At 41.5% G+C, this 11,980-nt stretch overlaps 1 pseudogene; it reads right to left on the bottom strand.

The window, feature by feature from the left end:
- Positions 1-2,521: 2,521 nt before the first annotated feature.
- Positions 2,522-11,220, bottom strand: LOC148778566 (thioredoxin domain-containing protein 17-like; annotated as a pseudogene).
- Positions 11,221-11,980: the final 760 nt, after the last annotated feature.

The raw sequence follows: 11,980 nt of genomic DNA, 5'->3' as shown, positions 1-11,980 counted from the left end.
CAAGGCTTTCTCAGAGTAGGGATGGTGATCTCTTTACAAAAATTCATTTGTAACGATGACTAAAAGACAGGTTTCTGGAGGTACACCCTAGAATCTTCAGCTTTAAATAGTTGAGGATTCACGAGTATGAGAACCTCAGCTGCACTCCAGGCAAACTGAACTGTTCTCTTTCTGAGTATATTGCCCACATTCCCCACTCCTGAGCATTTTTCAGATTGTTCCTTCAATACAGAAAACTCCCTTCACGCTCTACATGCTCAGACCCTGCTCACCCTTCGAGGTCCTGCTGAAATATCAGCTCTATGAACTGTACTTTCTCGTGGTCTCTCCCGTCTCTAGGCATCGCAATTAGTCCTTGTTAAAAGAACCAACCTTGTTCTCGTACTGCACTTCAAAAACTGCACTTGTGAGAATAACTCTGTCACATATTATGAAACTTTTCTATCTGGAGGAATTATGCAGACTCTATTTATGCTCAAGATTCTTTGTTTGCTCACAGTTGATCACTTTCTTTGAGTACAAAGACATTCATTTGACATTCAGCAAATTTACTGGCTACCCGAGAGTAGATTTTTCACGAGGAAGTAACGGCTTGTACACTTCTCAGAAAGTTCCCATGGATAATTTGAGAAAGATATACAGAAATTATCAAGGTAATCCCAAGACTGTGCCCCTTCTGGCAGACTAACTGGGGGGTGTTTTGTGGAGCCGGTGCACCAAGGCTGTACTAACATTTTCATGTCGGCTTTTGTGGGCAGTGGGGGAAGTGGTAAATGGTATATAAAGGAGATGGTGTGACTTAGAGCAGGCATCACATTTCAGATTTCTATAAAAGTCAGACAGACAATGCAAGTGAAGGAAGATGGTCAGGTTAAGGCGCTACATTGCTTTAATCATCCGGCCTTAGCATCACACTCAGACTGGCACAGAGCAGAGACGTGGTAAAGGGAGAATGCACGCCCCATGCAAAGACTCAGAGCAATTCCAGCTGACTGGCACCACATGGAAAGGCAGGCTTGGTGTTGCCAAATAGTTGAAGTTTTCAAGAAAAACCATACATAGATTTTTATGGGTCATTCTCTCATTTTTTTTTAAACATGGATAACAAATTCACATTTAAAATACTGGGTAAGCCTGTAGACCAAATATATCTAGAAGCAATTTATCTCCTACAGTACAGGTCTAATTGTGACATAAACCAGGATTCCACTGTTTTCTCTTTCTCTGAATCCTAAATCCATGTGTGAGAGTCAGCACCCTCTTATAGAAAGTCTGAGTGGAAGGTAGTAATGATTTCAATAAAGTTCTCAGTCCAGTCTGAAGAGAGAAAGACAACTCTGGAAGGCCCCAGAACTGACTATTCTAGACATGCTGTCAATGGTCTGACTCCTGGCTCAGAGTCCCTGAGAGGGAGACACAGGGTGTGGCAGGCTCAGGTTGGTTTGCTCTCAATGGACCAGGGTGGGGACACTGCTTTGGCACAGTGCACCCCGCAGTGGCTGTGAGTAATTAAGGAACTGAGAGTGGCTTCCAAATCCAGAAGTACAAGTTCAGGAAACTAGCTCACACCAGGCCAGGAATGACCCTCAGAGGTGGCCTTGACACCTTCTATCCTCAACTGCAACCTTCGGACCGTGACTGTATTCTGTAGCTTTGATGATAAAATAACAGTTAACAACTGGAGCATTGTTCATATTTCATTTTATAATTTGATGGACACACTTATAAACATTGCTTGTCACTGTAAGTGATGTGCAGACTAGTAAATTGGATACATTTTTGGAAGGAAGTGCTCTGTGGGCCATTTTAAGCCCTGGGAATCCCAATAAATGAGAAAGAAGGAATTGGTTTCAGCTTGTTTGATGTCTGTAGTTAGGGTCATTGGAGGAGGTCCAGTTCTCCTAAGGGTTATCACCTCCGTGCTCCTGTGGCCACAGGTGGAGACAGCTGTAATTTGCCTGAGGTCAGTCAAATCTGAGTCCTTACTGACAGTGGTAATAAACAATGAGTACACTGAATGCAGCTTCCCTGGTGGCTCATATGGGAAAGAATCCTCCTGCAAGGCAGGAGACCTGGCTTCGATCCCTGGGTCAGGAAGATCCCCTGGAGAAGGGAATGGCAATCCACAACAGTATTCTTGCTGGGAAAACTCCATGGACAGAGGAGCCTGGAGGGCTACAGTCCATGGGGTCACAAAGAGTCAGGCACGATTGAGAGGCTGAGCATGTAAGCACAGTGAGTGCAGTTACATTTGTGTGTGGTTGTCCTTTCCTAAGGGTGACCCTTCATCTACAACACCTGGCTCCTCAAGACACAGGTCATTGAAGTTCAGGTGTCCCTTGAATGGCGATTTTTTTGAAGGGTCACAAATATTTTAACAGTACTTTTTGTTGTTTAGACATATGCAAGTTTTTTGAACATCATTATTTATCAGTAACATGAATTCAAAGCAACTGTGCGGTCAGTTTCTTTTATACTTGAGCAAATCAAGAAATCAAAACACAGCTGTCACTGTCAAATCTTATTCTTCAGAGAAAAACACCTCTGTGAGGTTGGCCTGAAGATGCTCAGATTCTGCCAATCACTGAGGTATTCCATATTTAAATATGGAATCACTGAAGTATTCTGTAATTAAATAGTGTGGACCGTGCAGTTACTTTCATGTTTTTTTCTGAAGTCATTTTAAGGATCTTTTGGGTAAGGTTTCTCTCCAACTTGGCAGTAGATGAACACACATCCTTTCCTAAAGCAGTTGGGGGCACCAGCTTTTTCCTGTGGCATGGGGTAAACCAGGAGAACACGATCTTGACAATGTGCTGTTCCATAGCCCCGCTCACCTCGTGGAAGCAGGACACACTCACCTCCTGTCTTTCACATCAGGAGTCCAGGGCAGGGCTCTCCTGGCAGGCTGGAGGGCATTATAAGAGCCAAGCAAGCCTGGGCTTCCTCATTCCATTTCTGAACTGGGTGTGCCCAATACCCAGTGCAGGAAACAAAAGCATTTAGCTAATTGAGCTGAGCAGCCAGCCGAATCCCTACTCCTTCCTAAAAGGACCTAAAAGGTCCTTTCTTGCCTCACTTCATAAACTGGAGCCAAGAAACAGGGAGAGGGGAGATAGGCCAATGCCTGGTAGTTGCCGTGACCTAACTTGCATTTCAAGCACTTGAATCTTCCCCATATTAGTCCAACAACTAAGTATCTACTTTCTTCACTGCTAACTAAAGATATTGTTTTTAATCAAATAAAAACATTAATAAAAATCTTAAATAAAATTTTTAATTTTTAATAAAAGGAAAAGAAAACTTTGTTTAATAAAATTTATTTGAAATTTTATTTGTAATCTCATCAGGACATTTTTTTTTTAATTTTTATTTTTATTGGAGGCTAATTATTTTACAATATTATATTGGTTGGTTTTGTCATACATTGACATGAATCCGCCCCGGGTGTACATGAGTTCCCCCTCCTGAACCCCCCTCCCACCTCCCTCCTCCCCTTATCCTCCCTCTGGGTCATCCCCACATACCAGCCCCGAGCATCCTGTAACATGCATCAACCCTGAACTGGCGATTCATTTCACATATGATAATATACATGCTTCAATGCTATTCTCCCAAACCATCCCACCCTCATCCTCTCCCACAGAGTCCCAAAGACTGTTCTATATATATATCTGTGTCTCTTTTGCTGTCTCGTATACAGGGTTATCATTTTCATCTTTCTAAATTCCATATATATGCATTAGTATATTGTATTGGTGTTTTTCTTTCTGGCTTACTTCACTCTGTATAATAGGCTCTAGTTTCATCCACCTCATTAGAACTGGTTCAAATGCATTCTTTTTAATGGCTGAGTAATACTCCATTGTGTATATGTACCAAAGCTTTATTATCCATTCGTCTGCAGATGGACATCTAGGTTGCTTCCATGTCCTCATCAGGACATTTTAAGAACCAGTTTCACATCTTTCTGGTTCTGTTCTCTGCAGAGCATCCAATGACACAACAGCATGGACTGGCTGAGCAGAGATCATACAGAGGACTTGGAATGGCAGCATAGCTGAAACAACCACAGTCTGCTCCTCTCACCTTTGGGATGAGAGCCACAGTGTTTGCTTTGTAGCATTTAAGGCCTTGGCAGCAAGTTGGCCAAATTTGTTTGTGTTCTCTGTCCCATCAGTGGCCTTGCCATGTTCTTCAGAGGGCAGAAAAAAGAAAGCTCCTATTCCTCTGGGCACTTCGGGGAGCAAGGCTCAGAGCCCACCTTTCACTGTGGTTGTGAGGCAGGCTTCAAAGACTCCTCATCGTTAAGAAATGTCCTCACTCCTGGGAGGGAGACTGAGAATCTATGAGGATGTGTGAACAAGATCTCTTTGCTGACCCCGGGGACTCAGGCACGAGCACCCAGCAAAACAGGCACCACAAGAGTTTCAGTGCCAAGCTTGCTGTTCCCAGATATTGTCCAAATGCCTAGCTGCTGAGGTGAACAGTGGCCAAATAGATTCCAGAAACCTCGAGGGAACAGCATATGTTGCTGCTGCTTGTCTGTGGCTCATTCAAAGCCCCGATACATAAACGGGATATAAAAAGACAGCCTTGAACCACCAGAGTGAGGTGTTTGTCTTGAGCCTGAGATAACCATTCGGGCCACATATGTGTTTGTTTTGTTTCCCCCCCTTGTATCTGTGTGGAAAGCACTCAGCTCTTACACAGCATTCTCTCCCTCCTTCATCAAATATTCTTGAACACCTCATGTCCCAGGAATGCTGGCATGTGGCCGGATGAGCCTGGGGCTATTTCAGTGGCTACTGCTCATTACTAACTGCTTAGACAGTGTACCTTCAAACAATCCATTCTGACCACAGCCCTAGACTGCTCAGAGCAACCAAGGTAAACACAACAGACTGGAAACTAAGCCTGGGCTAGTGATTTTCCACCAAACTCCACAGAGAAATGACAGGGACCTCCATGGGGGACTAGGCAGGGAGACAGAACTCTGGAAACCCCTGCTACTGCAGCTGCTGTTTGATCATTTTGTCGTGTCCAACTCTTTGTGACCCCATGGACTGTAGCCCGCCAGGTTCCTCTGTCTATAGAGTTCTCCCAGCAAGAATACTGGAGTGGGTTGCCATTTCCTGTCCAGGGGATCTTCCCAACTCAGAGATCAAACTCGGGTCTCCTGCTTGGCAGGCAGATTCTTTACTGCTGAGCAACCAGGGAAGCCCTCTGGAACCCCCACATCCACGCTAATTATGATCACTTAAGATACTAGGTTTTCTTCCATTCTGTGAGTCACTTCTCTCCAACTGACTTCAACCCTTTGCCCTGATTTGATACTTTACCCACTTATACCAGGATTATAACAACTCTCTATAAATCTGTCTTCAGTACAGGAAACTGTGGAATAGATAGTGCCATTCACGTTTAGGAGGCTTAGGGGCATGTGCAACCCTCTTACAAGAGAGACATCCATCAACCTTGAGTCAGAGGAAAGGAACAGAGGGCCCTTGGCCGAGGTGAGGAGAATGAAGATCCTTTATATGTGAGGCCAGAAGACCCCACCTCACCCCTGTTCCACAATGCTAACCGTGCCAACGGCCAAGGAGAAGCTTGATGACAATCGTGTTTCAGCAGTGTCCCTGGTTGGAAGCCATCCAGAGAGACAACTGTTCTGACACTTTGAGTCAAGTCCTGGATTATACACTTCAGAGTTCTGCTCCAGCTACATTTCCTCTGTGAAACCAGCCCCTCTAATGTTACCATTTGCTGACTTTCCCCACACCAGATCTGCATTGCCAAATATCCACCAGTTCACACTGCTTCAGCTTTTCCTTTACTTTATTATCCGGGTTCAGTGTAGACTTCTTACAAACTGCTACATTGTTTCTCACAGATATCAGACAATGAACAGAGGTTCTCTCTCTTTCTTTTGGTCCTCCTTCTACAAAAAAATATATAATGGATATCCAAGAAGCATGAGTTGTTAGATTAATTCACGCTCTACCCATTAATTTAGGGGGAATGATATAGAGAGAATCTGGTTCTTGCAACTTATTGACTAAATTCATGTGCCTATTTGAAAATATTGGAAAGCTTTTCTGTAAATGAGGATATAGTCATCAGAGAGTATTTACTTAAAAGATTCTTTGTGATTGTACTTTGTTGCTTATAGCTTGCTTAGAAATATTGACTAATCTTCAGTGGTATGTGTGTGTGTGTGGGTGTGGGTGTGCATGAGTGTGCGTGTGTGTGTGCATGAGTGTGCGTGTGTTTGCTTCTTATACTACTGCTCTCTAAGAGTTTCTTATCAGTGTAAAGTCTCAGAATTGTTTATATTCTTTCTGAGGGTTAGACCAATACATCCTTTTATTTCATTTATGTTTAAATCTTGTTTGCAGCAAACGAATATAAAAACGTTGTCATTCTTGAAATAACAGAAACAGTTTTTCATGGCTTTGACTTCCTTCCATCGGATGGCTAGGACATCCCAAGAGAGAAACACTGTCATGACCTTTAATGTTTCTCTTTAACAGGGTGGGAAGAATTTCAAAGAATGATTTGCCAAGTAATTCCCCCTGAGAACTCTGAACTCATGAGTTTTGCAGTCTTTCAAGTTAGGTGATTCTATTTTGTTGAACACAAAATAATCTTATACTTATTTATAGCAAAAAAAAAAAATCCTATGTAAGAAATGTGACTGGGGACTTAATCTGCAGTCTATTACTGAGAGAAGCAAACTTTAATGTGGGTTTCGTGGTTCAATTGTCTCCTCCACTACTTCAAAATGTTTGCAGTCATATAGGGTTAAGATAATGGCCATCAAACCATTCCATTCTTCACAATTCTGGTCAGAGATAAATGAGAATACGCTTCCCTGCTGTGCAAACATCCTTTTTATTAATACTGGGTGAACAAGAATGTAAGCACATTTGGCTGCAGAGAAAACTAACAGAATTGAAAATGTAGAATATTAACGCTCAGAGTCTAAGATCGGGCTTTCAAAGGACAAGTGAATAAAAAGAAAAAAATTTACAGCAGCAGCATTAGAGCTGAAATGAAAATGGATCAGCATATTAAAACTGAAGTGTGACACCAAAGTGTTCCACTGGCGTGCCCAAGTGGCCAGGGCACAGTTTGCCCACATAAGAACAGTTACATTGCCTCAGAAGTGAGGATGGTTCTCATTGTCTCCAAGGTACAGCATTTAATTTGACTCATGTTCTTCATCTGAATTTAGAACATTCTTTGTTTATGCAAACAATTTGGTAAAAAACCCCTACAGTGTCTAGTTACACATATCATATTCTTGTATATTGTTACTTACTCCTTAGATTGTTTTATTTCCTATGTACATATGGCATGTCTTCCTGTTTAAAGCCTAAATGATTTGAGGTCAAGGACTGTGCATATTCATTCCCAAAGGACCCATCCCAATTGCTTTCACATAGTGGGTACCAAGGGATTTCCCTGGTGGTCCTGCAGTTAAGACTTCATGCTTCCACTGCAGGGGGCATGAGTTCCACCCCTGGTTGGGGAACTAAGATCCCACATGCCACAAGGTGAGCCCAGAAACAAACAAACAAACATAAATGAGCACCAGTCCCACCACATTGCAAACTCCAAGGGCATTGTTCACATTATGTTGGTGATGCTCCCTGGTGTTGTGTGATCCAGCAGTAAGCACACAGGGGATATTTGTTGATTTGATGCAACTGGGGAAGTCTGGTGCAATGAAAAAAAATTATTTTGTTTCTATGATCTGGGGTAAAGGAAAGTACCTGAACCTTAGTTAAACTCAGTGCTGCTGCTTTGAATAAGTACTCTTTGAATTCTAAAATATAGAGAAAAATCATATTAGATTCTATTTCTGAGAGCAAAGTAGTCTCCATATTTGCATTCTAGTACTAACTGAAGATGTGAATGAGGAACTCTGCCAACCACTCAGACAAAGAAACAGAAACCTTAAGAGGGTTGCTCAAAGTTAGAAAAGTCTTTTTCATGGATCGAAGTTTATGTGGTCAGCCTCAACATTACTGAGCTGGCCTCCCTGCCTTAATGAGCAGCTTGGATCTATCTAGTGAGAATTAGATTTAATACAGATTCAGTTGGGCTTCCTGGGTAGCTCAGTTGGTAAAGAATCTGGTTGCAATGCAGGAGACCCTGGTTCGATTCCTGGGTTGTGAAGTTCCCCTGGAGAAGGGATAGGCTGGCCACTCCAGTATTCTTGGGCTTTCCTGGTGGCTCAGAGAGTAAAGAACCTGCCTGCAATGCAGGAGACCTGGGTTCGATCCCTGGGTTGGGAAGATCTCCTGGGTTGGGAAGATCCTGGAGGAGGGCATGCCAACCCTCTCCAGTATTCTTGCCTGGAGAATCCCCATGGACTGCAGCCAGCCAGGCTCCTCTATCCATGGGGATTCAAAGAGGTGCACATGGCTGAGCCACTAAGCACAGCATAGCACAGACTCAAAGGAATAAACACTGCATCTGGGCAGAGGAGAAAACGCAGAGGTTTTTGAATAGGGGGATTCGTCCAATTTTTCTTCCAGCTGTTCTTTGGAGCTTTAGAATTTTATTTCTTTGGTAGGAAATGAGATGCTTTCCTCTGTGGATCCCCAAAATGTAAAGCACCTATTAAATAATACTACAAATGTTCTCTGAACAGATAGCACATGTTAAAACTGAAAATGGCCACCTGTAACCATGAATTTCTGTGATCAAATCATTAATGACCAATAGCTTTCTAGGAAAAAAGCAGTATGTTCAAAGTTGACTTTATAATTCAGGGAAGGTACTATAATCCAGAAAGGTAAGAGGGAAAAGGGACCATTTGGTGGAGAAAGGCCCTGATTCTTGATTTTGCAGAGTGCTAATAATGTTGGCTCAGTTTGACTGCACAAGGTTGGACAGAGACCAATACTGTAGCACTGCTGATTGGCTTTGAGGAGAAGTTTCTGAAAAGAAATGAATACGTAGAAGTAAATGGAAACCTCTACAAAACTTGATTATAATAAATCAGTTGTCTGGACTTGAAAACAAAATTCTACCTGATCATTCTCTTTGTTTCCTTTGTCCTTTTTCCCCTTTCTGCTTTCTCTCTCTTTTCCCCTTTATGTAATATGCTTCTGTGAGAATAATATTTTCATCTTAAAAAACAGCATTTTCAAGAAAATGTGGAATTTTAAAATACAATAAGCTGATTTGCAATCGGTGAATGCACACCAGTATGGAAGGAACGGCTTTGAATGGTGCTGACATTCCACTGATGTGAACGGATACATGCAGGAGCCAGGGTCTTTGTAGACTCTGGCAGGACAAGGATAAGTAACAAAATAAAGAAAGACTCTCCATGAACAGTGTGATCTGAGAAGATGAGACAGAGATCCTGGGATGTGAGTGGCTGTGAAATATCCCTAATGAACTCTCTCACTCCGTTTCCTCTGAGCTCCCTTCCAGAGCACAGAAGACTACAAAGCAAGCCATCACGCTTGAAAGTGTGGGCTACTAGGAAGAAGAAAGACAAAAGTCTGAAGCTGAAGAGAGGTTCTGAATTAGTGATAAGCTGCTGCATCCCACATGCAGCGGCTTCCTTCCGTTCCTGGGGAAAGTGTTTTATTAAACACACCATACTCCTTTGCAGTGTCCTTCATTAACTTTCTTTTGCACTAATATGGTTACTGGAAACAGGCAGATGAGTTTTCTGTTTATCCACATACTATGTAAACAGCTTCTACAGGCAGGTGAGACAAACAGCAGGGTCGTATCTGAAGAATTTTGTTATATTTATACTGAATCCCACACACAAAAAAAACACTTACTGGCTACATTCAGGGCTGTGGAAGCTATTTACTAAAGATGTGAGCTGGAGGGAGCCTGGTGCCAGAATATACGAGGTGTGAATATGGTTTTATCTGTTTATCCTCCCATTATTCACCCTTCCACCTCTCTCTTCCAAATTTATTTGGTTTCTTCTCTAGAGGTCCTTGCACAAAGATAACATAATTAATTAATTGGATCAGTTCAAGGTGAAAATGCTTAGACAGATAATTTAGATTTAAAAAACTGAAAGAAGAAATAAACTGCCACCACCACTACGATCACTACCACCAAAACAATCAAACTAGGAACTTCACTGGTTTTATCATCTTTCGACAGTTGTGTCCAAGGTACTTGGGGAGAGGGTTTTTCAAATGTAAATCTTAAGCTTGAAGAATGATTGATTTGGATCAGCTTTCATGGAGCAGCACATTCACTGAGCCAGGCACTCCCACACAAAAAGCCGCTCTCTGAGCAGAGAACAGCCCCAGAACCGGGACCAGGGGTGAATTATTCAATCCAGAGAACACACCGTTGCCAGTGTTCCTGCCTTTTAGAAATCAAGTGTCTGATGGTAGAAAACTAACAAAAACCACAGGCACAATGCACTTTATTTTTCCAGGCCCAAACGTGCCCAAGCACACACACAATAGTTTGGAAAATGAATTGTTCTTGATAAATGAATACCTTACAAACTTTTGCCGATTCTCAATGGATGAAACACTGTAGAGCCTCAACATTTAATTCTACAAAATTACTGGAAATAATTTTGTCTGTCTCTTTGATGACTCCAAGTCCTGTGAAAGCTTTGTAGCATTTATTAGCTGTGGGAGCTGGGATGCTTTCTCATCTGTGAAATGGGAATAATCATAGTATTTGCCTCATCTCTACCCTGCAAGCATTAAGCAGGATTGCTGACTTAGCACCATGCCTGGCATAACACAAGCAGTCAAAACATGCTAGTTCTTGTTAATGTCATCTTATCATCTCTTTCACGAATACTTCAACGGTCAGAAGTAAAACAACATTAACTTTTTTGTGTGCTTTTAAAAACCTTTGATCTTGGAATAACTTAAGACTTATCAAGAATTTGCCAAGATATTATCGTGTCTCTGGACATACTTTCTCCTATGTTAACTCTTACATAATGTGGGGCATTTGTCAAAACTAAGAAGTCAACACTGATACATTACTACTAACTAAACTCCAGCCTTTACTTAGATTATGCCAGTTTTACCACAAATGCCCCTTTTCCTGTTCCAAGATCGCGCCCCCACCAACAGACACCCCCTCACAGTTCATTGTCATGTCTCCTTGTTCTCTTTTTGTCTGTGAGTTTTCCAGTCCTTCCTTATTTTTCATGACTTTGACAGTTTGGATAATACTGGTCTTCTGAAGACCATTCATCTTGTACAAATCCCCTTAATTTAGCTTTTTCTTGTAGTTTTTCCCATGATTAGACCAGGGTCATGGGTTTGGGGAAGAATTCCACAGAGGAGAGGTGCCCTTCTCATCAGGTCCTATCAGAAGGTCCATGATAGTTCAAATGGGAGGGGGATGCATACCTATGGCTGATTCATGTTGAGGTTTAACAGAAAACAACAAAATTCTGTAAAGGAATTATCCTTCAAAAAATATATAAATAAATTTTTTAAAAAAGGAAGGTCCATGATATCAGTATGATGTGTAGCTGGTGTCATTAACATTGACCTCTTTATTAAGGTAGTAACTTTTGGTTTCTCCACAGCAAAGTTACTACTGTTTCCTTTTCATTATTGTCTTCTTAGGAAGCAGGTAAATCCAGCCAAAATTTAAGGGGAGAAAAGTTAAGCTCCACACTTCTGGAACTTTTGTTTCATTTTGTATTGGAGCAATAATCTTTAAGATTCTCTTCTAACAAAGATTTGTCCCATTTTTTCCACTTTGTATTTATTTGATAATTTATATCAGTATATGAATATTTTATATATACATATAAATATATGTACACTATATTTTATACATGCATTTTATACTTTGGGTTATAATATAATACTACATTATTCTGTCGCTCAAATTGCTCCAATTTGGAAAAGAATGCTAATGCATGCAACAATTGCAGCAAGCTCTGAGGTATCGTTTGTAGCATGATTTCAATAATTGCAATAATTGAAGCTGACTGGAAAGA

The sequence above is a fragment of the Moschus berezovskii genome, chromosome 2 (genome assembly GCF_049115385.1).
Source record: "Moschus berezovskii isolate FMDL1 chromosome 2, NW_MosBer_1.0, whole genome shotgun sequence".
Lineage (NCBI taxonomy): Eukaryota > Metazoa > Chordata > Mammalia > Artiodactyla > Moschidae > Moschus > Moschus berezovskii.
This window is presented reverse-complemented; position numbering and strand designations above follow the sequence as displayed.